This window comes from Ahaetulla prasina, chromosome 3 (genome assembly GCF_028640845.1).
Source record: "Ahaetulla prasina isolate Xishuangbanna chromosome 3, ASM2864084v1, whole genome shotgun sequence".
In the NCBI taxonomy this organism is placed as follows: domain Eukaryota; kingdom Metazoa; phylum Chordata; class Lepidosauria; order Squamata; family Colubridae; genus Ahaetulla; species Ahaetulla prasina.
The window spans coordinates 172931654-172954390 of NC_080541.1; the positions used below are offsets into that span (position 1 = coordinate 172931654).

Below are 22737 nucleotides of genomic sequence, written 5' to 3' on the forward strand. Positions count from 1 at the left end.
ATGCCACAGTTTCTGGTATTTGTAGGTACAAAAATCACATCACAGCATTGTAATATCTTTTTCAAGGACTTCATGGCTGCTCTACCAAGTGCTAGTCTGTGGTGCATTTCATGGCTGCTTGTTCCTGTACTCTTGATGCATGATACACACAAATAATTTGCAATTCAAGATATTATGGGAGGTGCTTGGACTGAGCCACCCACTGGCTGTGATTAGGTACAGACCTGCATTAGTTTCAGACAAAGAAGGCAACAGCCTTTTGTGGAAAAAAGGGAGGGAGATATATATATGCCCCACTTAAGATGCAGATGCCATGTGGGTGCAACAATGTCTTCCAATTAGGAATCTCCCCCTTCCTGCCCCATCATCACCTACATTCTCTGCTTTCTTCCAAGTCCTGATTACTTGCCTGTAGCTGATGCCACCTTTTGTGAAGTTGGGCCCAATCCTCTAATACAGGGTTCGCCAACCTTGGCAATTTTAAGACCTGTGGACTTCAACTCCCAGAATTCCTCAGCCAGCAAAGGAATTCTGGGAATTGAAGTCTACAAGACTTAAAGTTGCTGAGGTTGGACACCCCTGCTCTAACCTGCTCTTCTACCTGCAAGCCCCACTAAAAGGAATGGGGACCTTTCTTTGCACCCTCCATTCATTCCAAAGCTTCTTATTAGGAATGGATGTGTCTCTCTGGAATATCATCAAAAGGCCCATTCCTACAGGTGAGGTTCTTACCATAATTATTACAGCTATAATAAAACAAATTATGCTTGTAAATTCTATGTGCAGTAATAACCCACCTTCCACTTGGGATAATGAAGAGGAACTCATTTTTAATTCTAAACAGTAACAAACCCCTCTTTTTAATGGATTTTCAGCAAATCCTTCCATTCCACTTTCCCAAGTGTATCTGGTCCTCCGGATGAAATCAGTGCATAGTTATTTTTAGAATCCTGAAATACACAAGATATAAATTGAATCTTGCCCGTCTCTCTGTATGACTGGGAATCACAAGCTGGAGCAGCATTTTGGGATAGTTTTCTTGGTATTTGCATTTAAGCCAAACTAAATTTATTTCATACAAGTACATAAAGAGAAACTGGCTACTCTCACCTTTCCATCCTTACATTTTTGCTTGCCATATCAATTTCTGAAGGATCTGTTTAATTTTCCAAGGATCCTGTAACATTTCCATTTTCCCAGGTCTTAGCTTAACCTAAGATGGCTACTTAGCCTAAGTTGACGAAGGCTGCCTCGGTGAAATGCTCTCTAATTGTTTCTTTATTTCTAATTGTTCTCTGTGACTCACTACGGATTTCCTACTCACGAGACCATCTGCTAAAAATTAAGGAACATTTCTTTAAGGAGCAGCTTTCTTTAATCTCACCCCCGCCTGTCTTTACAAACACGGAGGAGATTCTAACACAGGAGGAGGCAATTCCCACGGAGCCATGGATTACTAAAAAAACCAAACGACGGAAACGAGGTAAACGATCTGGGATCTTAATCAAGCTAAGAACTCGCACTAAAACTCCTCTGCCTTCAATTTTTTTTTTTTTTTTAATTTTTTTTTATTACTTTTTTTGCAACAAACAAACAAAAAGAAAATACATTATTACACCCTTGTGCTATACATAAAAGGAAGATTTGGGTCTTCGGATATATCCTCATGATTGCCAAAATCCACGTTCTCGAGGTACAGGTATCCTACTTGATAATTTGAACTCTCCCCTCTAAACACCGCTTTCATCACATCCCAAACAATTTCAAATTTAACCTCCCCATTATCATTTAATCTCCAACTTTCCTCCAATTTTTTAAGTATCCATTTTTTATCCTTTTCATTTTTATACAATTTCTCGTCCTCCAATAGCTTCTTTTTTTCTCAAAATTAAAATCTAAGTCCACCATAACTTCTGCATGATCAGAATCTTTAAAAATTCCCACATCTACCTTATCCACATTGTTCAACAAATCTTTAGAAAGAAAAATATAATCAATTCTAGAATATGTATTATATATCTTAGAGAAAAAAGTGTATACTCTCTCAATACCTTTAACCTCTCTCCACACATCAACCACGCCGTTTCGAAGCATCCACATATTTAAAATCCCCATTTTATTTGCTCCTCCACAGCGGGTGGGATTAGTACTGTCTATTTTATCTCTGATTAAATTAAAATCCCCAGCCACAATTACTTTCCCTACACTTTCATTCTCCAAAATTTTTGTTATTTTTTCAAGAAATTCTCTTTGTTTTTCATTCGGTAAATATAAATTAACAAGTGTCACTTTTTCCTCATTAAGATTTCCAACAATTATTACATATCTTCCATCTTCATCCAAAATTACCTTATGTTTTTCAAAATACACCCTATCTGATATCAGTGTTGCAACTCCTCTAGCTTTTGAAGTTCCAAATGCTTTGTGATATATTTGCATACCTTTTATATACATTCTATTTGAATCTTCAGATTTCTGATGGGTTTCTTGTAAAAATAAAATTTCTGGTAAATTCCTTTTAATCTTAAGCTCCAATCTTCTTCTTTTAATCTGATTCCCTGTACCCTTCACATTCCATGACATTATTTTTATAACTCCCATTTAAAATATAAATTTTTTAATCCTATCCCCGCATCTTCCTTTCTGTGCCCCCCACCACCCGACATTAAACTACCATATAAACAACAATAAGCAAACAGAAAAAAAACAAAAAACAAAACAAACAATAAAATACAAACAATCTTCTTCCCCCACATCCTCATCGGTTTCGCCTCTATAAAGAGAATGGGGGAGAGGGGACGTGCCAATGCCCGGGGCACTTCTTTCGGGCTGTCTATTTGAATTCATCACTCAAAAAAAAAGATAGCGATGACCCGCATTCAGCTTCATATTTTCCAAGACTCTTATCTGCTTCTTCTCCTACTGTATCCTCACGACTCTTCTTCTGTTCAACCAACACAGGTGATATTTCTTTCCTCTTTAACCCTTTAGAGTCTTGCCCTCCAATAGCCCCTTTTTCTTCTTCTGAGATTGATGTTTCCACGTATGTTCCACCCATCTGAAGCATTTGATCTTTTATCTCCATTAAATCCTCCATCTCAATCAGTCCAAGCTCCCGTAAATATAATAATGCATCTATATCTGGGGTGATTGTACGCATCCTTCCTTTATAAAAAAATTTCAATTGTTGTGGTGGCCTCCAATTGTATTTAATTCCATTATCTCTCAAAACTTTTGTAATTGGTTTTAAAAAAAATCTCCATGCCCTTTCTTCTCTTGATATATCCGGGAAGACTTGAATAGTCTTCCCTTCAAACTTCAAAGCATCTCCCAACTCTCTTAACTTGGCCATAACTTCCAACTTATCACCAAGATTTGCGAACCTGACAAGCACATTCCTGTTAGAACCATTTTGCCTTCTATATCCAATTCTAAAAACACTTGCCAGGTCTGCTAATGTGAACGTAAGTTGCGTATCCAAATCATTAATCCATTTCAAAACCCGCTGTTTCAATTTATCCTCCCTTTCTTCCGAGATTCCTCTAATAACAAAATTATATTTCCTCATCTCTTCTTCCAAAAGACAAATTCTCTTATCTTGCTGCTCATTTTTATAAAATATTTTGCCAATTTGCCGATCTACTTTTGCCTCATGCACATGCAGCTGCTCCATTTCATCTTTAATCATTATCATTTCCTCTTTTTGTTTAGCAAAGTTATCATTCATATCTTGCTTTAAATTTTGCACTTGATGTCAGTTTAAATGTCAAATTATCTATACGCTCTGATAGTCCTGCTATTTTTTCCCCAATTTTATTTAAAGCTGCAGCAATTTGCTGCGTTTCTGAAAGTTGTTGAGTCATTTTGAAGAAAAAAAAAAACCAAAAAATTTCTCAAACTGGGATTCCTATTTTTCAAAGAGTCTTAGTGAAGATCAAAGGACAGCAGTCAAAGCAATTTTACAGAGGGTCTTGATGAAGATCAAGGGACGACAATCTTTTAATTGAAGCGAAACGGCTTATTTGCACTCGTTAGTAGCTTATCAGTAACTTATGAGTCATATTCACTCCACAAAGAAACACAATTACCTCACAGCTTAATCAACGCCATTTTTCTCCACGTCGGCAGAGAAGAAAAAAAACCAACAAACTTCAAAACAAAGTCCTTTTTGTTTTCTGTAATATAAACAAGCTATTAATTTCCTCTCAAAAGAAAAATAATAAAAAAATTATCCACCTAATAAAATCTTCTTCAGCCGCTCCTGCTAGAACCTCCAAACAAGCTCCAAGGTCCAGTCAGTCCAGCACAAAGATCGATCTCTTCAATTAAAATTCTTCTCATTAGCAAATTCAGTCTTTGATATTCCTTAGCCTCAGCATTTAACACAGAACACGATAATTATAATAAGGAAAGCAAAAGACAGCAGTTTATTCCAAACTCATCATGTTTGCCAGTCACCTGGCTTGAGCCTGGACAATGCCTCCTTAGCGCTCCGGACGGGCGCTCTGCAAGGCCATTCGAGGGGTGGAAAGGCGCAGAGAGGGCATGTCGGATGCCCTCCTCTGCCAAGTATTCCTCAAACTGGGCTGCCGTGGTGCGGGCCGTTGTCGGACACCAGAGTGTCAGGCAACCCGTGGGTTGCGAATAGGTGGCGCAGGGCTGCGATTACTGCCTCGGCTGTCGTGGATTTCATGAGTATGATCTCCAACCATTTAGAAAGCGTCGACAACCACTAGGAAGGTTTGGCCGTGGAAAGGGCCAGCAAAATCAATGTGGATTCTTGACCAGGGCCCTTGGGGTTTCCCATTCCTGACTGGGGCCGTTGGGGTAGAGGTCTGGACTCTTGGCAAGCCTGGCATTTCCTACCCTCTCAGCAATCTCTGAGTCCATGAGTGGCCACCACACATAGCTTCTTGCTAGCCCCTTCATCCTTACGATCCCTGGGTGACCCTCGTGGAGGAGGTCCAATACCTTTCCTCAATTTATCCGGGATTACCACCGATCACCCCATAACAGGCACCCCTTGAGCCGAGAGCTCATCACGTTTTTACAAATTCCTTAAACCGTTCGCCCGGCGCACACCCTCTTGTACCCAACCGGTACAGTCCTTAACATAATGTCGGTATGATGCCGAGCCACTTCCTTAGATGTGACTGGGCCAGAGTCAAGAGTCAATAAGCAGGATGGGCGTCCCGGGTGGGGTCTTGATCGCCCTGGTAGTGGGCATCTGCTTAGCAGCGTCCGCATGCCCACTTCTTTTCCTGGTCGATGCTGCAGCTTGTGAATAGCGGCTAAGAAAATAGTCCATCGGGTCAATCGTGGCGAAAGTGCCACAGGCGTTGGTGATCGCCAGCCAGTATTCCTAACAGCGGTCTGTGGTCAGTCACAATTTCAAAATCTCGCCCAAAACATATTCGTGAAATTTTTACCCTGACACAATTGCTAGCGCTTCCTTATCTAACTGGCTATAGTTCCTCTCTGGGAGGACATCGTTCTGGAGTAGAAGGCTATAGGGGCTTCTGTGCCGTTTGGAAGTCTGTGGCTGAGCACAGCCCCCACCCGTAAGGGAGGCATAAACCAGCACTATGGCAATGAGCTATGATACTGGATGAGCAGGCTATCGCTCGAGAGCAGGTTTTTTACTGCTTCGAAAGCCCTACTTTCCGACTTTCCCCAAGACCAAACAGTATTTTTCCCTAGAAGCTTATGCAGCGGTTCAGCAACAGTCGCTTTGTTTTTTAAAAAGACCGCGTAAAAATTCACTAGCCCCAGGAATGCCTGTAGCTCTGTTTTGTTTTTGGGCGCTGGAGCCTTTCTGATTGCCTTGACCTTGCTCTCAGTGGGGTGAATTCCTTTCTTGTCTATTCGGTAGCCCAAGAATTACACGGGTTCTACCCCTATCTGGCATTTGTTCACTTTAACCTTTAGTCCGGCTGACGGAAAATGCCCAGAACCTTTTCTCAACGCTCCCCAATTCCTCTACATTTTCCCTGATATCAATACATCATCAGTAGGAACTACCCTGGGAGCCCTTGCAGAAGTCGTTCCATTAAATTTTGGAACAGCCCGGTGCCACACTCACCCCAAATTGTAATCGGGTACACTTGAAGGCCCCTGTGAGTTACAATCGTTTGGGCTTGGCTGTGTTGGCGTCTGGGCAGTTGTTGGTAGGCTTGAGCCAAGTCTAACTTTGCAAAGACTTGCCCTTGCCCCAAAGAGTGCAGCAAGTGTTGCACCAGGAACTGGGTAAGCGCTTTTCTGTAAGGCTTTGTTTAGCGTCGCCTTGTAGTCAGCGCAGATTCTAATTGACCCATCTGGTTTTACTGGGGTGACGATTGGCGTCTCCCACTTTGCGTGATCGACTGGCACCAAAATCCCTGATTTATGAGCTTATCTAGCTCCTTGTCAATTTTAGGTTTGAGGGCAAAGGACTCTCCTTGCCTTTAACCTAATGGGGCTACCTGGGGTCTAAGTTGAAGGAAATAGGGGTCCCCTTGCCCAGGCAGTCCTTGAAGACATCTTGAACTCGTTCATGAGTATGTCTTTCAGGTTACAGTCACTTCTGTAGATGCCAGTCACTCCCATGCCCAGTGCACGAAACCAGTCTGGGCCCAATCCTCTAATACAGGGTTCGCTAACCTTGGCAATTTTAAGACCTGTGGACTTCAACTCCCAGAATTCCTCAGCCAGCAAAGGAATTCTGGGAATTGAAGTTCACAAGACAAAGTTGCTGAGGTTTGACACCCTGCTCTAACCTGCTCTTCTACCTGCAAGCCCCACTAAAAGGAATGGGGACCTTTCTTTGCACCTCCATTCATTCCAAAGCTTCTTATTAGGAATGGATGTCTCTCTGGAATATCATCAAAAGGCCCATTCCTACAGGTGAGGTTCTTACCATAATTATTACAGCTATAATAAAACAAATTATGCTTGTAAATTCTATGTGCAGTAATAACCCACCTTCCACTTGGGATAATGAAGAGGAACTCATTTTTAATTCTAAACAGTAACAAACCCCTCTTTTTAATGGATTTTCAGCAAATCCTTCCATTCCACTTTCCCAAGTGTATCTGGTCCTCCGGATGAAATCAGTGCATAGTTATTTTTAGAATCCTGAAATACACAAGATATAAATTGAATCTTGCCCGTCTCTCTGTATGACTGGGAATCACAAGCTGGAGCAGCATTTTGGGATAGTTTTCTTGGTATTTGCATTTAAGCCAAACTAAATTTATTTCATACAAGTACATAAAGAGAAACTGGCTACTCTCACCTTTCCATCCTTACATTTTTGCTTGCCATATCAATTTCTGAAGGATCTGTTTAATTTTCCAAGGATCCTGTAACATTTCCATTTTCCCAGGTCTTAGCTTAACCTAAGATGGCTACTTAGCCTAAGTTGACGAAGGCTGCCTCGGTGAAATGCTCTCTAATTGTTTCTTTATTTCTAATTGTTCTCTGTGACTCACTACGGATTTCCTACTCACGAGACCATCTGCTAAAAATTAAGGAACATTTCTTTAAGGAGCAGCTTTCTTTAATCTCACCCCCGCCTGTCTTTACAAACACGGAGGAGATTCTAACACAGGAGGAGGCAATTCCCGAGCCATGGATTACTAAAAAACCAAACGCGGAAACGAGGTAAAGATCTGGGATCTTAATCAAGCTAAGAACTACTAAAACTCCTCTGCCTTCAATTTTCCTAACAAATATCGCTCACTTGCAAATAAGATGGATGAAATACTCCTCTTAAACAAATACTATTCTGATTTTACAATTCAGCAGTCCTATGCTTCTCTGAAACCTGGTTAAATGAATCAATTGAAAATAGCAGCCTGAACATTCCAGGATTTCAAATTGAACGATCAGACAGGTTCCAGAAACATCTGGTAAAAGAAAGGAGGAGGCTTATGCCTATATATTAATTCAACCTGGTGTCAAGATTTTAACATAATTTACAAATTCCTTAAACCGTTCGCCCGGCGCAGCGGCCACCCTCTTGTACCCAACCGAGTACAGTCCTTAACATAATGTCCCGGTATGATGCCCGAGCCACTTCCTTAGATGTGACTGGGCCAGAGTCCAAAGAGTCAATAGATGGGCGCCCCGAGTGGGATCTTCGATCGCCCTGGTAGTGGGCATCTGCTTAACGCGTCCGCATGCCCCACTTCTTTTCCTGGTCGATGCTGCAGCTTGTAAGAATAAGCGGCTAAGAAAATAGTCCATCGAGTCAATCGTGGCAAAAGTGCCACAGGCGGGTCGCCAGCCAGTATTCCTAACAGCGGTCTGTGGTCAGTCACAATTTCAAAGTCTGCCCAAAAACATATTCGTGAAATTTTTTACCCTGACACAATTGCTAGCGCTTCCTTATCTAACTGGCTATAGTTCCTCTCTGGGGAGGACATCGCTCTGGAGTAGAAGGCTATAGGGGCTTCTGTGCCGCTTTGGCAGTCTGTGGCTGAGCACAGCCCCACCCGTAAGGGGAGGCATCGCAAACCAGCACTAGTGGCAATGAGCTATGATACTGGATGAGCAGGCTGTCGCCGAGAGCAGGTTTTTACTGCTCGAAAGCCCTACTTTCCGACTTTCCCAAGACCAAACAGTATTTTTCCTAGAAGCTTATGCAGCGGTTCAGCAACGGTCGCTTTGTTTTTAAAAACCGCGAAAATTCACTAGCCCCAGGAATGCCTGTAGCTCTGTTTTGTTTTTGGGCGCTGGAGCCTTTCTGATTGCCTTGACCTTGCTCTCAGTGGGTGAATTCTTTCTTGTCTATTCGGTAGCCCAAGAATTGACGGATTCTACCCTATCTGGCATTTGTTCACTTTAACCTTTAGTCCGCTGACCGAAAATGCCCAGAACTTTTCTCAAACGCTCCCCAATTCCTCTACGGCTGATATCAATACATCATCAAGTAGGGAACTACCCTGGGAGCCCTTGCAGAAGTCGCTCCATCAAATTTTGGAACAGCCCTGTGCCACACTCACCCCAAATTGTAATCGGGTACACTTGAAGGCCCCTGTGAGTTACAATCGTTTGGGCTTCGCTGTGTTGGCGCTCACGGGCAGTTGTTGGTAGGCTTGAGCCAAGTCTAACTTTGCAAAGACTTGCCCTTGCCCCAAAGAGTGCAGCAAGTGTTGCACCACGGAACTGGGTAAGCGCTTTTCTGTAAGGCTTTGTTTAGCCGCCTTGTAGTCAGCGCAGATTCTAATTGACCCATCTGGTTTTACTGGGTGACGATTGGCGTCTCCCACTTTGCGTGATCGACTGGCACCAAAATCCCTGATTTATGAGCTTATCTAGCTCCTTGTCAATTTTAGGTTTGAGGGCAAAGGACTCTCCTTGCCTTCTACCTAATCTAAGTTGAAGGAAATAGGGGTCCCTTGTACTTGCCCAGGCAGTCCTTGAAGACATCTTCGAACTCATTCATGAGTATGTCTTTCAGGTTACAGTCACTTCTGTAGATGCCAGTCACCCCATGCCCAGTGCACGAAACCAGTCTAGTCCCAACAAACCAGGCAGGGTCCCTTCGACGATCGTGATGGGCAGGGTCTTCTGTGGTCCGTACTGACTCGGACAGAGGTGGTCCTCGAACAGGGATGCGATTCCCTTGGTAGTCGTGGACTCGTATCCGTTGTGTTTGCAGGTGGCGCCGCGACTGATGGCAGTGACTTCGCCAAAGTGTCCCAGGACATGATGGTGATCGCTGACCCGTGTCCACTTCAGTCGGCACCGCATTCTTCTATTTTGGGTTTGGTGAAGATCTTCTTCTCCACTCGGGTTGAGGCGCGCCTATGACCACAGTCGCTTGGTTTGAATCGCGCTTTTTGTTTGAGCCAATCGCGGGTCGCCTTGCCGATCCAGCGCCTGATTGGCCGATTTGAATTTTCGGCGGAAGGTTGGGGAGCTCGACAGACTTGAGCTAGGTGCCCTTCTTCTCGCACCGCCGACATGTTGCGTCCTTAAACTTGCAGCGTTGGCGCTGGTGTTGACCTCCGCAACTTCCGTGATTCGCCCCGGTCCTCTTTGCCGCGTTTCTCGGTTCGGCAGACCCTTCCTCATCCTCACCGCCGGATTCGGTCTGGATCTCTTCTTGGTGCACGGGGTTGACTTTGTGCTCGCTTTGGTGTGAGAGGCTTTTGCAGTGTCTCCGCCGCTTGGGTGGACATTTCATGCGCCTGGCTTCGCCCAGGGCGCTTGCCAGCGCCAGATTGCTTTTCGATAGCAGCCGCCCGCAAACGCATGTCTCTGACCCCTGATGAGTTGCTCAGCAGCACCTCGTCCAGGTCTCGGTACCCACAGTCTTTGGAGGCTTTCCGCAGGGCGCCATGTAGTCGCCGATGGATTCGCCTCAGCTGTCGGGCGCCTCCAAATTCAAAACGCCGCACGATTTGGACGGCGTTGGCGAAATGGTTTTTAGCAGGGTTTGCAGAGTTTGCCACGATACCGATTGTACCGGCGTTGGCTCTGCCAGGGCTTCCGCGATGTCGATGACCTCGGACCGCAGTGGCTCAAGAAGTATGCCCTTTGCGGTTGTCTGAACTCCTTGCAGTTCGTTGGCTTCTAGAAAGCTTTCAAACGGGTCATGTACGCTCCCATTTCTCTCTAGCTGGGTCAAACGGTGCGGGCGGAGTGTAACTGGCCATCTCCGCTTTTCTGCCCTGTGTTTGCTGGGTTCGGTTCTTCCGTGCTTCAGCTCGGTTCTGGTGCTCCTTAGCCTCGAAATCCCACCTTCGTCGCCAGTGTTAAGTTCGGGAAGTAACGAGGCTGGAGACCAGGGTAGTGACAACAGCTCTTTAATATATGGTGAACCCAGCAACCCGGCTGGGGAAAAACAACCCTTTATATACTGTTTAACCGGCGGCTTCAACCAATCAGCAACGTGCTTGTTTCCCGCCAAAATATTTAAAGATACATAACAAGTTTATTTTCTTGGTTGTCAGTGGTATTGTTAGAAGTCTTCTCCAACACCAAGTTCAAAAGCCTCAGAACTCTTCCTCTCCTGCTTCTTTAAAGTCCAAATTTCACTCTCCCCCACCCATGCCACAGTTTCTGGTATTTGTAGGTACAAAAATCACATCACAGCATTGTAGTATCTTTTTCAAGGACTTCATGGCTGCTCTACCAAGTGCTAGTCTGTGGTGCATTTCATGACTGCTTGTTCCTGTATTCTTGATGCATGATACACACGAACAATTTGCAATTCAAGATATTATGGGAGGTGCTTGGACTGAGCCACCCACTGGCTGTGATTAGGTACAGACCTGCATTAGTTTCAGACAAAGAAGGCAACAGCCTTTTGTGGAAAAAAGGGGGGGAGATATATGTATGCACCACTTAAGATGCAGATGCCATGTGGGTGCAACAATGTCTTCCAATTAGGACTCCCCCCCCTCCCTGCCCCATCATCACCTACATTCTCTGCTTTCTTCCAAGTCCTGATTACTTGCCTGTAGCTGATGCCACCTTTTGTGAAGTTGGGCCCAATCCTCTAACAATTTGGCAATTTTAAGACCTGTGGACTTCAACTCCCAGAATTCCTCAGCCAGCAAAGGAATTCTGGGAATTGAAGTCTACAAGACTTAAAGTTGCTGAGGTTGGACACCCCTGCTCTAACCTGCTCTTCTACCTGCAAGCCCCACTAAAAGGAATGGGGACTTTTCTTTGCACCCTCCATTCATTCCAAAGCTTCTTATTAGGAATGGATGTGTCTCTCTGGAATATCATCAAACGGCCCATTCCTACAGGTGAGGTTCTTACCATAATTATTACAACTATAATAAAACAAATTGCTTGTAAATTCTACGTGCAGTAATAACCCACCTTCCACTTGGGATAATGAAGAGGAACTCATTTTTAATTCTAAACAGTAACAAACCCCTCTTTTTAATGGATTTTCAGCAAATCCTTCCATTCACTTTCCCAAGTGTATCTGGTCCTCCGGATAAAATCAGTGCATAGTTATTTTTAGAATCCTGAAATACACAAGATATAAATTGAATCTTGCCCGTCTCTCTGTATGACTGGGAATCACAAGCTGGAGCAGCATTTTGGGATAGTTTTCCTGGTATTTGCATTTAAGCCAAACTAAATTTATCTCATACAAGTACATAAAGAGGAACTGGCTACTCTCACCTTTCCATCCTTACATTTTTGCTTGCCATATCAATTTCTGAAGGATCTGTGTAATTTTCCAAGGATCCTGTAACATTTCCATTTTCCCAGGTCTTAGCTCAAATACATCACTCTCACCAAACCTGTTGCCTTTTATATGTTGGGATGATCATTTTCATCCTCCCCAAGACAATGTGGCTGGCCATGCCTTCTGGAAATGATGGGAGTTGTCACATCTGGAGGGCCACATTCTCATGCCTACCCGAAGGGGTTTCCCATCAAAATCCTTGACAGTTATGCAAATCAGACAAAGCTTTATTAGTGGATCCAGATTTATTCTCTACTCATCTGAGTGCTAAATGGTTTTAGGAGCATGCAATGATCAGCACCCTCTGCAGTTTTAAAAACATTGGTTGTTTGAGATATGGAGGCCCTGAACCACCCACCATTTCTATAGAGATGTGTCAGCTGTTGTGGCATTTGGACCATTTTCAGCAGCTTATGTGAGGATGAGCACTAATGTAATGCAGGGAAATACCTCCCTCTGGAAAGATTCATTTATGCTATTTTTCCAAAGTCACCATATTGGGTAGAATGGAAATATCAGGCACGTCATGTCGGTCATTTTCATACTTTCCTGTCAGGTAATATACCAATTTCTTAATAATCATTAAGTGATAGTGAGTCTATGAATTTACTTTTTAAAGCCTTGGCAGGCAGTTTAAAATAATGACAATGGCAGGCACAGTCACAAACTGAAACCCTCTATCTATTTTAATTTGCATTGTACCCATTGCACAGACATTAAAAAGGAATGGGACTTCAATTGTGTAGTCCTACCCACCATAGGACCTGTTGTGTCTCGTCCGATCTCACCACCACAGCCGGGGTCTGCTTATCTGCTTCCGAACGCTGAAGAATGTCCTAGCATGCCTCCCGGCCCCAGCCCTGGCTCCATGCCCAGACAGGCTGAGGAGGGGGCACCTCCCGGCCCCAGCCCTGGCTCCATGCCCAGACAGGCTAAAGAAGAGCAAGTATTTCCAGCCCCCAGCTCTGGCTCCATGCCCAGGCAAACGGAGCAACTAGACCCCTCCCCCTCCTCCACAGCATGTGAGCCTGAGGAAGGTCTATTACCAACAGCTGCCGATCGGAGTGACCCTCGCTTCAGAAGAATTGATAGGCAGCGGCGTCAGAAGGAAGGGAGGGGCAGGCCTGGATAAATGCTGAGTCATGGAGCCACACCCCATGGCCTATATAAAGGATCTGCTTTCTGGCATTCTCTGAGTCAGGCAAAGTCTAAACATATCTTGCTGAAGTCACTTTCTGGTCTCCTGCCTGCCCTGAGGACTTTGCTAGGACTTTGGCAGAGCTGCAGAGGCACACCTGATTCGGATTTCCCTGACCTGGCTGTCAGCGGAGGAGTGGGACACGACAGGACCACAGAGACGTCTTCGGATAGTGCTGGCTCTTTGGCTTTGAAACGGAGATGAGCACCGCCCCCTAGAGTCGGGAACGACTAGCACATACTGTATGAGTGAGGGGAACCTTTACCTTTATCCACCATAACTGACATTTTTGACACCCTCCATGGATGGACACATTTGCAATTCAAAAGATATCTGGAGTTGATGACCTTTTTGGTCCTACATTGCATTTTGGGAAAATTAGAGATTTTTCACCCTTGCACCCTTAAAGTCCTTCTCCCACACAGTGAGTAGCCCTTGTATCATTATTCCAGTCACTGAGAAACAGTGACTGAGAAGCAAAACTTTATTCAAGTTTTGCAAAAGATTATAAATTTAACTACCTTTATAGATAGTTAATAGAAATGAATAAAATGGTTCAAGCCATAAAACATTAAAATCAAGTAATAAATATTTTTAAAAATCTTATTTAAAATGAACTCGATGAATGCTAAAATTACTTCATGAATAAAATACTAAAATGTGTTAAAATACCAAGTGAATAAGCACACATACGCACACACATACCTCCCTCTTAGAGTGATATAATGGTTAAAATGCTAGTTTAAGAGTGAGGAGATCCAGGTTCCAGTTCACCCCCAGGCACAAAAACCAGTTGCGTGATTTGGAAAGTCAGTTGCTTTCAGTTCAAGCCTGAGAAGCTAAAAACCATCTATGTACCACCTACGCTGATGAGCCATCCTCAGAAAGGGCTTAGAAGAAATCTTTGAATTCTAGTGTCTACAGGTAGACTAATAAAGGAAAGAAAGACTCTCAGTAAACTATCCTAAATTTAAAAACTTGGCTTATTTGAAGGGACTCAAATATTACAAACTTCAATGAAATATGATGATGATTTAGACCAAGGTTTAGCCTTCAAATATCTTGGCCTAACTATATGCACACTTTCTATAAACTTCTGGGCTGGCTAGAACAGAAAAAATGTCTAGCCAAGGAACAAGTGGGCTCTGGGGAGAGAAAGTCAACTATTACCAATATGCTAATCTTACAGTTTCTTGCAGAGAAATGTAGGCATACATCATCCTCTTCATAAGTCAGCTTTAATGATATAAACTCGACTTTTGGTTTCACTATTTAAGTGAAACTTTGTACTTTTTGAATTTCAGCGGCTCTGAGATGCATTGTGTTTTGTGTACAGTGTCTCTTGGTTCAAGGGCCACTCTCTGCTTTGCACACCATACTAAGAACTACAGTCCTTTATTATCTATTATTTTGCTGTCCTGAAAATGTTGACCCCAGATATTCTTTGGACTCCGTCCAACCCCTTGCTTTCTACAAACATCTCAGAGGCGAAATATGCATCCTTTTGTTGGACTTTAGGAAAAGTCTCTACAATCATGCATGGTCTATTTTTTTCCTCTTGACCTTGTGCTTATTTACACAAAGCAGTATTGATTTTTTTTTTTGTCTCAGCCTGCAAATATCCTGACTGAAATGCTCACTCTGAAAAACAACAGCAGACAGCCAGCAGCATCCTAAACAAATGGGGAACATCCATATTCATAAAAAGGCGAGCCCTTTTTATGAACTTTGTGGAAAGAAAAGTATTTCTTTTTTAAAAAAAACACCAATAAGATTTGAAACCCCTGTAGACAGATTGGGAAGGCTTTTCCACCTATATCTCTTTCAGTCTGTTTCTCAGCCTGCCCCCCACCCTCCCCCGCCATCTCCTGTGACTCATGAGGAAGTAGAAAATTGCTTTAACCCCAAACAAACCCAGAGCTGTTATGGGTTAAAATAATCCTCTGTAATCCCAAAACTGACCAAGGTTAACCACCCGTTTGCATGACACACAAACTCATCATGGCCTCCTGATACTTAAACTGGCTTATGCCCAGTGATACCATAAATTTAAAGGAAAATATTTTAGTTTCAATAAGCAGTGTCAGAGTTTGCAGGCAGAAAACATAACCAATCTAGGATTCTTTTCTAGACACGAAGACATATTTACAGTACTTTTCTAGAGTTTCTTACATAGGAATGAAGGGCTGTTTGTTTGTATTGGTGGCAGAAAGGAGCTTGATGATTTCAAGCCTTGAATAACCACATTTTTTTTTAAACACTTCATTCTTTGCCATTAAAAACATGTCAGCCATATTACAGAGGGCCAATTTTGACTTGCCTTCCAGACCCCAAGGTAAAGCCTATCATGTAGATAAGAACTTCAATTAAAATAGAACAAAACAGACTTGTGAAATTATCACTTAAAATAAAATGATAAAATCAGGCAATATTTTCCAATAATAAGCAACTACATTAGGATGGTTAAGTAAGTGGTCTGAATTTTAAGAAAAATAATAAATCTTTATTCATTCATTTATCAAATTTATCTGACATCTTAATTCAGTACAATCTATTCAAAATTTGTCAAAACTATGCAATAATGCAATCATGAATACAGAAATTTATGCATGGCTTGTCCATCCAAGAGCCATGGCGGCACAGTGGTTAGAATGCAGTATAAACAGGTTAACTCACTGCTCATTCCAGGAGTTCAATCCTGGCTGGCTCCAGGTTGACTCAGCCTTCCATCCTTCTGAGGTCAGTAAAATGAGGACCTAAATTGTTGGGGGCAATATTTTATTTATTTATTTATTTATTTATTTATTTATTTATTTATTTATTTGTCGTAACAATATATACAAGCATTGCATAAAGGGTTATATAATATATGAACGTATATATGAGGAGAAACGAGGTACTATAAACATATATATACATAGGGGAAGAAACAATAGGACAGGAACGGTAGGCACGTTTATGCTCTTATGCAGGTCCCTTAGAGTCCTCTTAGGAAAGTGGTGAGGTCAACCGTGGACAGTTTTTGAGTAAAGCCTTTGGGGTTATGAGAAGAAACCACAGAGTCAGGTAATGCATTCCAAGCATATACAATTCTGTTACAGAAATCGTGTTTTCTGCAATCTAAACTGGAGCGGTTGACATTGAGTTTAAATCTGTTGGTAGCTCTTGTGATATTGTTATTGAAACTAAAAAAGTCATTGACAGGAAGGACATTACAACGGATGATTTTATATGCTAAACCCAGATCTTGTTGAAGGCGACGAAGTTCCAAGTTTTCAAGACCCAGGATATCAAGTCTGGTGGAATAAGGTATTTTATTGGTTTCGGAGGAGTGGAGAATTCTTCTCGTAAAATACCTTTGGCCACGCTCAACTGTGTTGATGTCAGATATATGGTATGGGTTCCAGACAGGAGAGCAGTAATCAAGAATTGGCCTAACAAATGTTTTATATGCTCTGGTAAGTAGCGTGGTGTTTTTTGAAAATATGCGGACTCTGTAAACTACTTAGAGAGGGCTGTAAAGCATTGTGAAGTAGTATATAAGTCTAAGTGCTATTGCTATTAGATGCAGTTATTTTTAATATTTGTCCATATATTAATAAACCTATAGAGGCAATATTTCTATGTTTTTACTGCTTTACATTTAAATTGAGAAATTTAAATGGATAAGAATATTACATGAAGAAATAAATTCTGTATATTCTTTATTTTAGAGTCAGTTTGGTGTAGCGATTAAACCACCAAGCTAGGAACCGGAAGATTGTGCATCCAGGTCCTGCTATAGGCACAAAGTCAGATAGTTGACCTTGAGCCAGTCACTTCTCTCAGCCCTAGGAAGGAGGCAATGGCAAACTGCTTCTGAAATCTGTACAAGGAAACTGCAGGAACTTGTCCAAGCATTGCTATGAGTGAAGGCTGTCCAAAACCATGCGTGTACATTGTACACACCTGCATGCACATTATTTACTATTTATTCAAAATGCACTTTAAAAAGCTTTCGAAGTTTACCTGAACTGCGAAGACAAGAATGCTGATGTTAAAAAATTCTAAAACAATTGAATTTACATCTTTTTTGTTTAAATGAAGCCAGCATCACAGATAGGCCAAACAATTGGAGTCTGCATATATGAAAACATTCTGTATGGAAAGGAACTTTAAAATCCACATTAAGGGTGGGGCAGGGTATAATTTTCATGACATTTTGTGGGCTAAAAAAATAAATGAGATGAATGAGAATGATTGAGCACAATATCTGGCACCATCGTTTTTACAAATAAAATGCTTAAAAAGAGCATTTTTCAGTTTGTTTGTTTTAAAAGTCTTTTTAAAAAGCATGTTAAAATTTGCATTTTCCCCCTGATAACTCCAAATACATGATTTGGTTGTTGGTTGGGTACTCAAGAAGAATAGGCGATCACAGTTTTATCTCTGTTTCACAACAGCTTTTGATTCAGTCTGCAGTGTAGTTTCATATTTGGAATGACTTCCTTATCAATCCCATAACCAAAAGTAACTCCCAACATTCTAATACAGGTAGTCCTCGACTTACAACAGTTTGCTTAGTGACCATTCGAAGTTACAATGGCACTGAAAAAAGTGACTCATGACCATTTTTCACACTTATGACCATTGCAGCATCCCCAGGGTCAGGTGATCTACATTTGGCTCCTTGACAACTGATGCACATTTATGACGGTCGCAGTGTCCTGGAGGTCACATGATCCCCTTTTGCGACCTTCTGGCAAGGAAAGTCAATGGGGAAGCCGGAGTCACTTAACAACCATGTTACTAATTTAACAACTGCACCGATTCACTTAACAAATGTGGCAAGGAAAGTCGTAAAGTGGGGCAAAACTCACAAATTTCTCACTTAGCAACACACATTTTGGGCTCAATTGTGGTCGTAAGTTGAAGACTACCTGTCTACATCTCCACTCACACAATTGTGTTCAGTTCAGGGATAAACCTAGCATCTAAAGGATGTCATGTTTACTGTTAATCAGAAATATGAAATACTAAAGCTGAAAATCAAAAATTGTATTAATAATAATAATAATAATAATAATTTAATTTTTATACCGCCCTTCTCCCGAAGGACTCAGGGCGGTGAACAGGCAAATAAAATAGTACAATATATTACATAAAACACATTTTAAAAAACTTATTCAAAATAGCCTAAATTTAAAATACCATACAAAATAAAAAAAAAACCCAATAAAATCCATATTTAAAAACCCTATTTAAGCCAGTCCTGCTCGAAAGAATAGATATGTCTTCAGCTCGCGGCGAAAGGTCCGGAGGTCAGGAAGTTGTCGAAGTCCTGGGGGAAGCTCGTTCCAGAGGGTAGGTGCGCCCACAGAGAAGGTTCTCCCCCTGGGGGTCGCCAGCCTACACTGTTTGGCTGACGGCACCCTGAGAAGACCCTCTCTATGGGAGCGTACCGGCCGGTGGGAGGCATGTGGTAACAGAAGGCGGTCCCGAAGATATCCCGGTCCTATTTGTATTAAAACACAGTGCATTAAGGACACTCTGATTGGCCAATTAAGTTGGATGATGTCTGGATAAATCATAATTGTTTTCAAAATTATGATTTATCCAGACATCATCCAACTTAATTTCAGTTTCCTATGCCTATGTGAAAGACATTCAGAATTACATTTTTCCAAGGCTCATTTTTGACATGGTTTTTCTCTATGAATTTATTTATTTATTTATTTATTTTATTTATTTATTTATTTTATTAAATTTTTATACCGCCCTTCTCCCGAAGGACTCAGGGCGGTGTACAGCCAAAATAAAAACAAAATATATACCATTTAAAACAACATTTAAAAAGAGCAAATTTTAAAGGCTGATTATTAAAATTTAGATTTAAAAATTTAAAAATATTAAAAATACCCAATTTAAAATTCAACCCAAATTATGCCAGTCCCGCTTTAATAAATAGATATGTTTTGAGCTCACGACGGAAGGTCCGAAGATCAGGCACTTGACGCAGGCCAGGGGGAAGTTCGTTCCAGAGCATCACTGCCCCCACAGAGAAGGCCCTACTCCTGGGGGCCGCCAGCCGACACTGTTTGGCGGACGGCACCCTGAGAAGACCTTCTCTGTGAGAGCGTACGGGTCGGTGGGAGGCAAAGGGTAACAGCAGGCGGTCTCGTAAGTACCCGGGTCCTAAGCCATGGAGCGCTTTAAAGATAGTTACCAAAATCTTGAAGCGCACCCGAAAGACCACAGGAAGCCAGTGCAAGCTGGAATGAATGAAAAATTAACATAGGTCTCCTACATTGCATTTTTATACCATGTTTTCCCCAAAATAAGACCCAGTCTTATATTTGGGGAGGGGCTCCAAAATAAGCACTAGGGCTTATTTTCAGGTGATGTCTTGATTTTTTTCTCGATGTACCATATGGGAGGCCCACTTCTTCTGCTTGCTTGCCATGAGACAGGAGACCGCGTGGCTGTACGACTCTCACAGAGGTGGGTTTCATCAGGTTCTGACCAGTTCTGGAGAACCGGTAGTGGAAATTTTAAGGAGTTTGGAAAACCGGTAAATACCACCTCTAACTGGCCCCTCCCCCATCTATTCTCTGTCTCCCGAGTCCCAGCTGATCGGGAGGAAATGGGGATTTTGCAGTAACCTTCCCCTGGAGTGGGGAGGGAATGGAGATTTTAGAGTATCTTTCCCCTGGAGTGGGGTGGGAATGGAGATTTTACAGTATCCTTCCCCTGCCACGCCCACCAAGCCACACCACGCCCACCAAGCCACACCCACAGAATCGGTAGTAAAAATTTTGGAAACTGACCACTGGACTCTCGGTTTCCCATGGCTGGCATGATTTAACAGGGCAGGAATGGGGCTGCAACAGGGCAGGAGGCCACATGGCTGGACGACTCGGTCTTAATATAACCCGCACAGCACAACAGGGCAGGAACAGGGCCACAACGGGGTCACAACGGGGCAGGAGGCCACACTGTTGCATGACACTTGGCTTTCCTGTGGCCTGTACAGCACATCTGGATTGTGTGCCTCCCCACCACCCACTTTTGCCTCCGCATATTGCTTGACCGGTAGCCAACTCACCTGCACAATGCAGGCTGCAGCTGCTGCCGGAGACCGTCAGCCCCTGCACCCTTGCTACCTCTAGTGCTGGCCCCGCCCCCCCAAGCTGATGACTACCTTAATTAGGGCTTATTTTGGGGTAAGACATACTAGGAGCATGCTAAAAAATCGGACTAGATCAGATTAGATTTTATTTTGGGGGAAACACGGTATATGTTAAGCACCTACATAATTATATAACTATTCAGTGGAGACAGCCCAAACACCCTACATTTGGATCCCTTTGTGCTTTGTCAACTGCATTCAGCTAATTCATTTCACAATCGCTTGCATTGCTCTTCTCCCTCCTCCTCCTCCCACCAATTTTTGGTGCCCACAAAATGATAACAATGCCATCTAGAGGTTTTTGTCTTAACTGCCAAGGAAAAACTTCAAAAATTCAAGCAAAAAATCAAAAGCATGAAAAAAATACGCGCATCATAAGACGCACATACATATTCATAAATGTTGAATGAGATTACAAACTTTGACGAACTCCAGTTCTCTCTTTGTATTGATTCTTGCAAATCACAATGTTGTGAACGGAAGAAAAAAAATTGTGTGTGTGTGTGTGTGCACTGATAGATTAAGCACAATAAATATCTCATGGAAAGATTCACTGATAATTTTCAAAACTGTGTATGAAAAGACTACAAAAATATAATCTATGTTGAAATTTTTGAAAAATACTGACATGGAGGAATAAAGATAGACTCTCCTTCCTTTGTTGGACTGGTGGCAATGTAGGCCATTGGCTCTCAAATACCATATTTTTCAGACTATAAGACACACCAGAGTATAAGATGCACCAAGATTTTGAAGAGGTAAACAAGAAAAAAAGGTTTTGCCCTTCCCCAGCCTGCAGGAGCACTCTGCAGGCCTCCCAAACCCTCTCCACGTCCAGTTTTTGTGAAAAACAGGCTTTTTTTGGTGAAAACAGGACACGCGGGGCAGGGTTTTGGGAGGCCAAAAATGGCTGTATTAGCTGTATTCAGACACACAAACATTTCCACCCTCTTTTTGTTGTGGGGGAGGAAGTGCATCTTATACTCCGAAAATTACCATAGGTGGAATAATTGTTAAAGTTGAAAATTCCTTGAACAACCTCTCACATCAAGCTAAAGAAACTATGGGATTATTAATCTGGATGAGCTCCACATGCAGAAGTTATTTATCATCATCCCCGGAACTTCAAATTGTGATGGCAGTGCATTTAACAGAAGGACAATTATATAAAAGTATTTGTGCGTGTGTTAAATGTGAGGAATGTTTAGAAATTAGTGCATACATAAAATATAGGAGAGAGTTCTGCAGTTTCCTTGAAATGAAAAATCCAACAATCCTGAGTGGGAATTCTGGCAAAGTGATGCCAACATATCTGGACCAATTAAGCTGATGGGGTATCGGTGCTGATTAAGGCACTGAAATAGGATTGGGGGGGGGCTCCATATCAGCTATGGAAGCTTAAATCTCTACATTTAAACATGGAACTTGGAGGCTAATTGCTCAGAGGATAAAAATTGGAAGAGGAGGATTATATATACCACCTTATACATCTGGAGGAAATATGAGATATAATTAATTATTTAATGATTGTTTGTCTCTTAATATTGACAACAGGCAATTCTAGGGGATAAACGTGATAGGGTCCTAAATATTAATTCACATACCTTAGGTTTATGTGTGTACCAAATGCAGAGTCAATGCCATGGCTGTTCCACTAGTTTTCACTTCTAGCCATCAGTGCACACCGCAGGAAACTTTCAGGTATATCGAATTCCACTTGGCAAAGGATACTATTGAGGTTAAAGGCAAAGTAAACTTGGCTGATGCGCTTCCATAATCAGTGAAAATCAGGAGTTACAGACAGATTACTGATGCAGGAATCTGAGCATCCAAGCATGGTGGGAAATTGGCAGTGGAATAAAGATTTAACTTAAAATTGATTCACAAGTATAGGAAGAAGTATAGAAGATTGCACTATGGAAATATGTATTGTTAGGCTACCACCTAGTGGTGATATATGTTAATAATAATGCAATTACCAGCTTCAAAAAGTTGTTGCTGACAAAATCAACAAAAGGACAATTCCTATTGATGCACTTTAATAATTTAACCAAAAAACACCCCCCACTAATATTTTGTATAAAGGAAACATAGTCAATTAATTAATATATTTATTGCACCGATGAAGTTTAAATATACAGGCTTGTAATCAGTGGTGGGATTCAGCCAGTT

General features: G+C 42.1%; 1 long non-coding RNA gene across 1 annotated transcript; it reads left to right on the forward strand.

Moving 5' to 3' along the window:
- Positions 1-693: 693 nt before the first annotated feature.
- LOC131195035 (uncharacterized) lies at positions 694-17661 on the forward strand. Its single transcript, XR_009154361.1, has 3 exons — positions 694-1483; positions 16642-16855; positions 17111-17661. It is a non-coding gene; the product is annotated as an uncharacterized LOC131195035 (long non-coding RNA).
- Positions 17662-22737: the final 5076 nt, after the last annotated feature.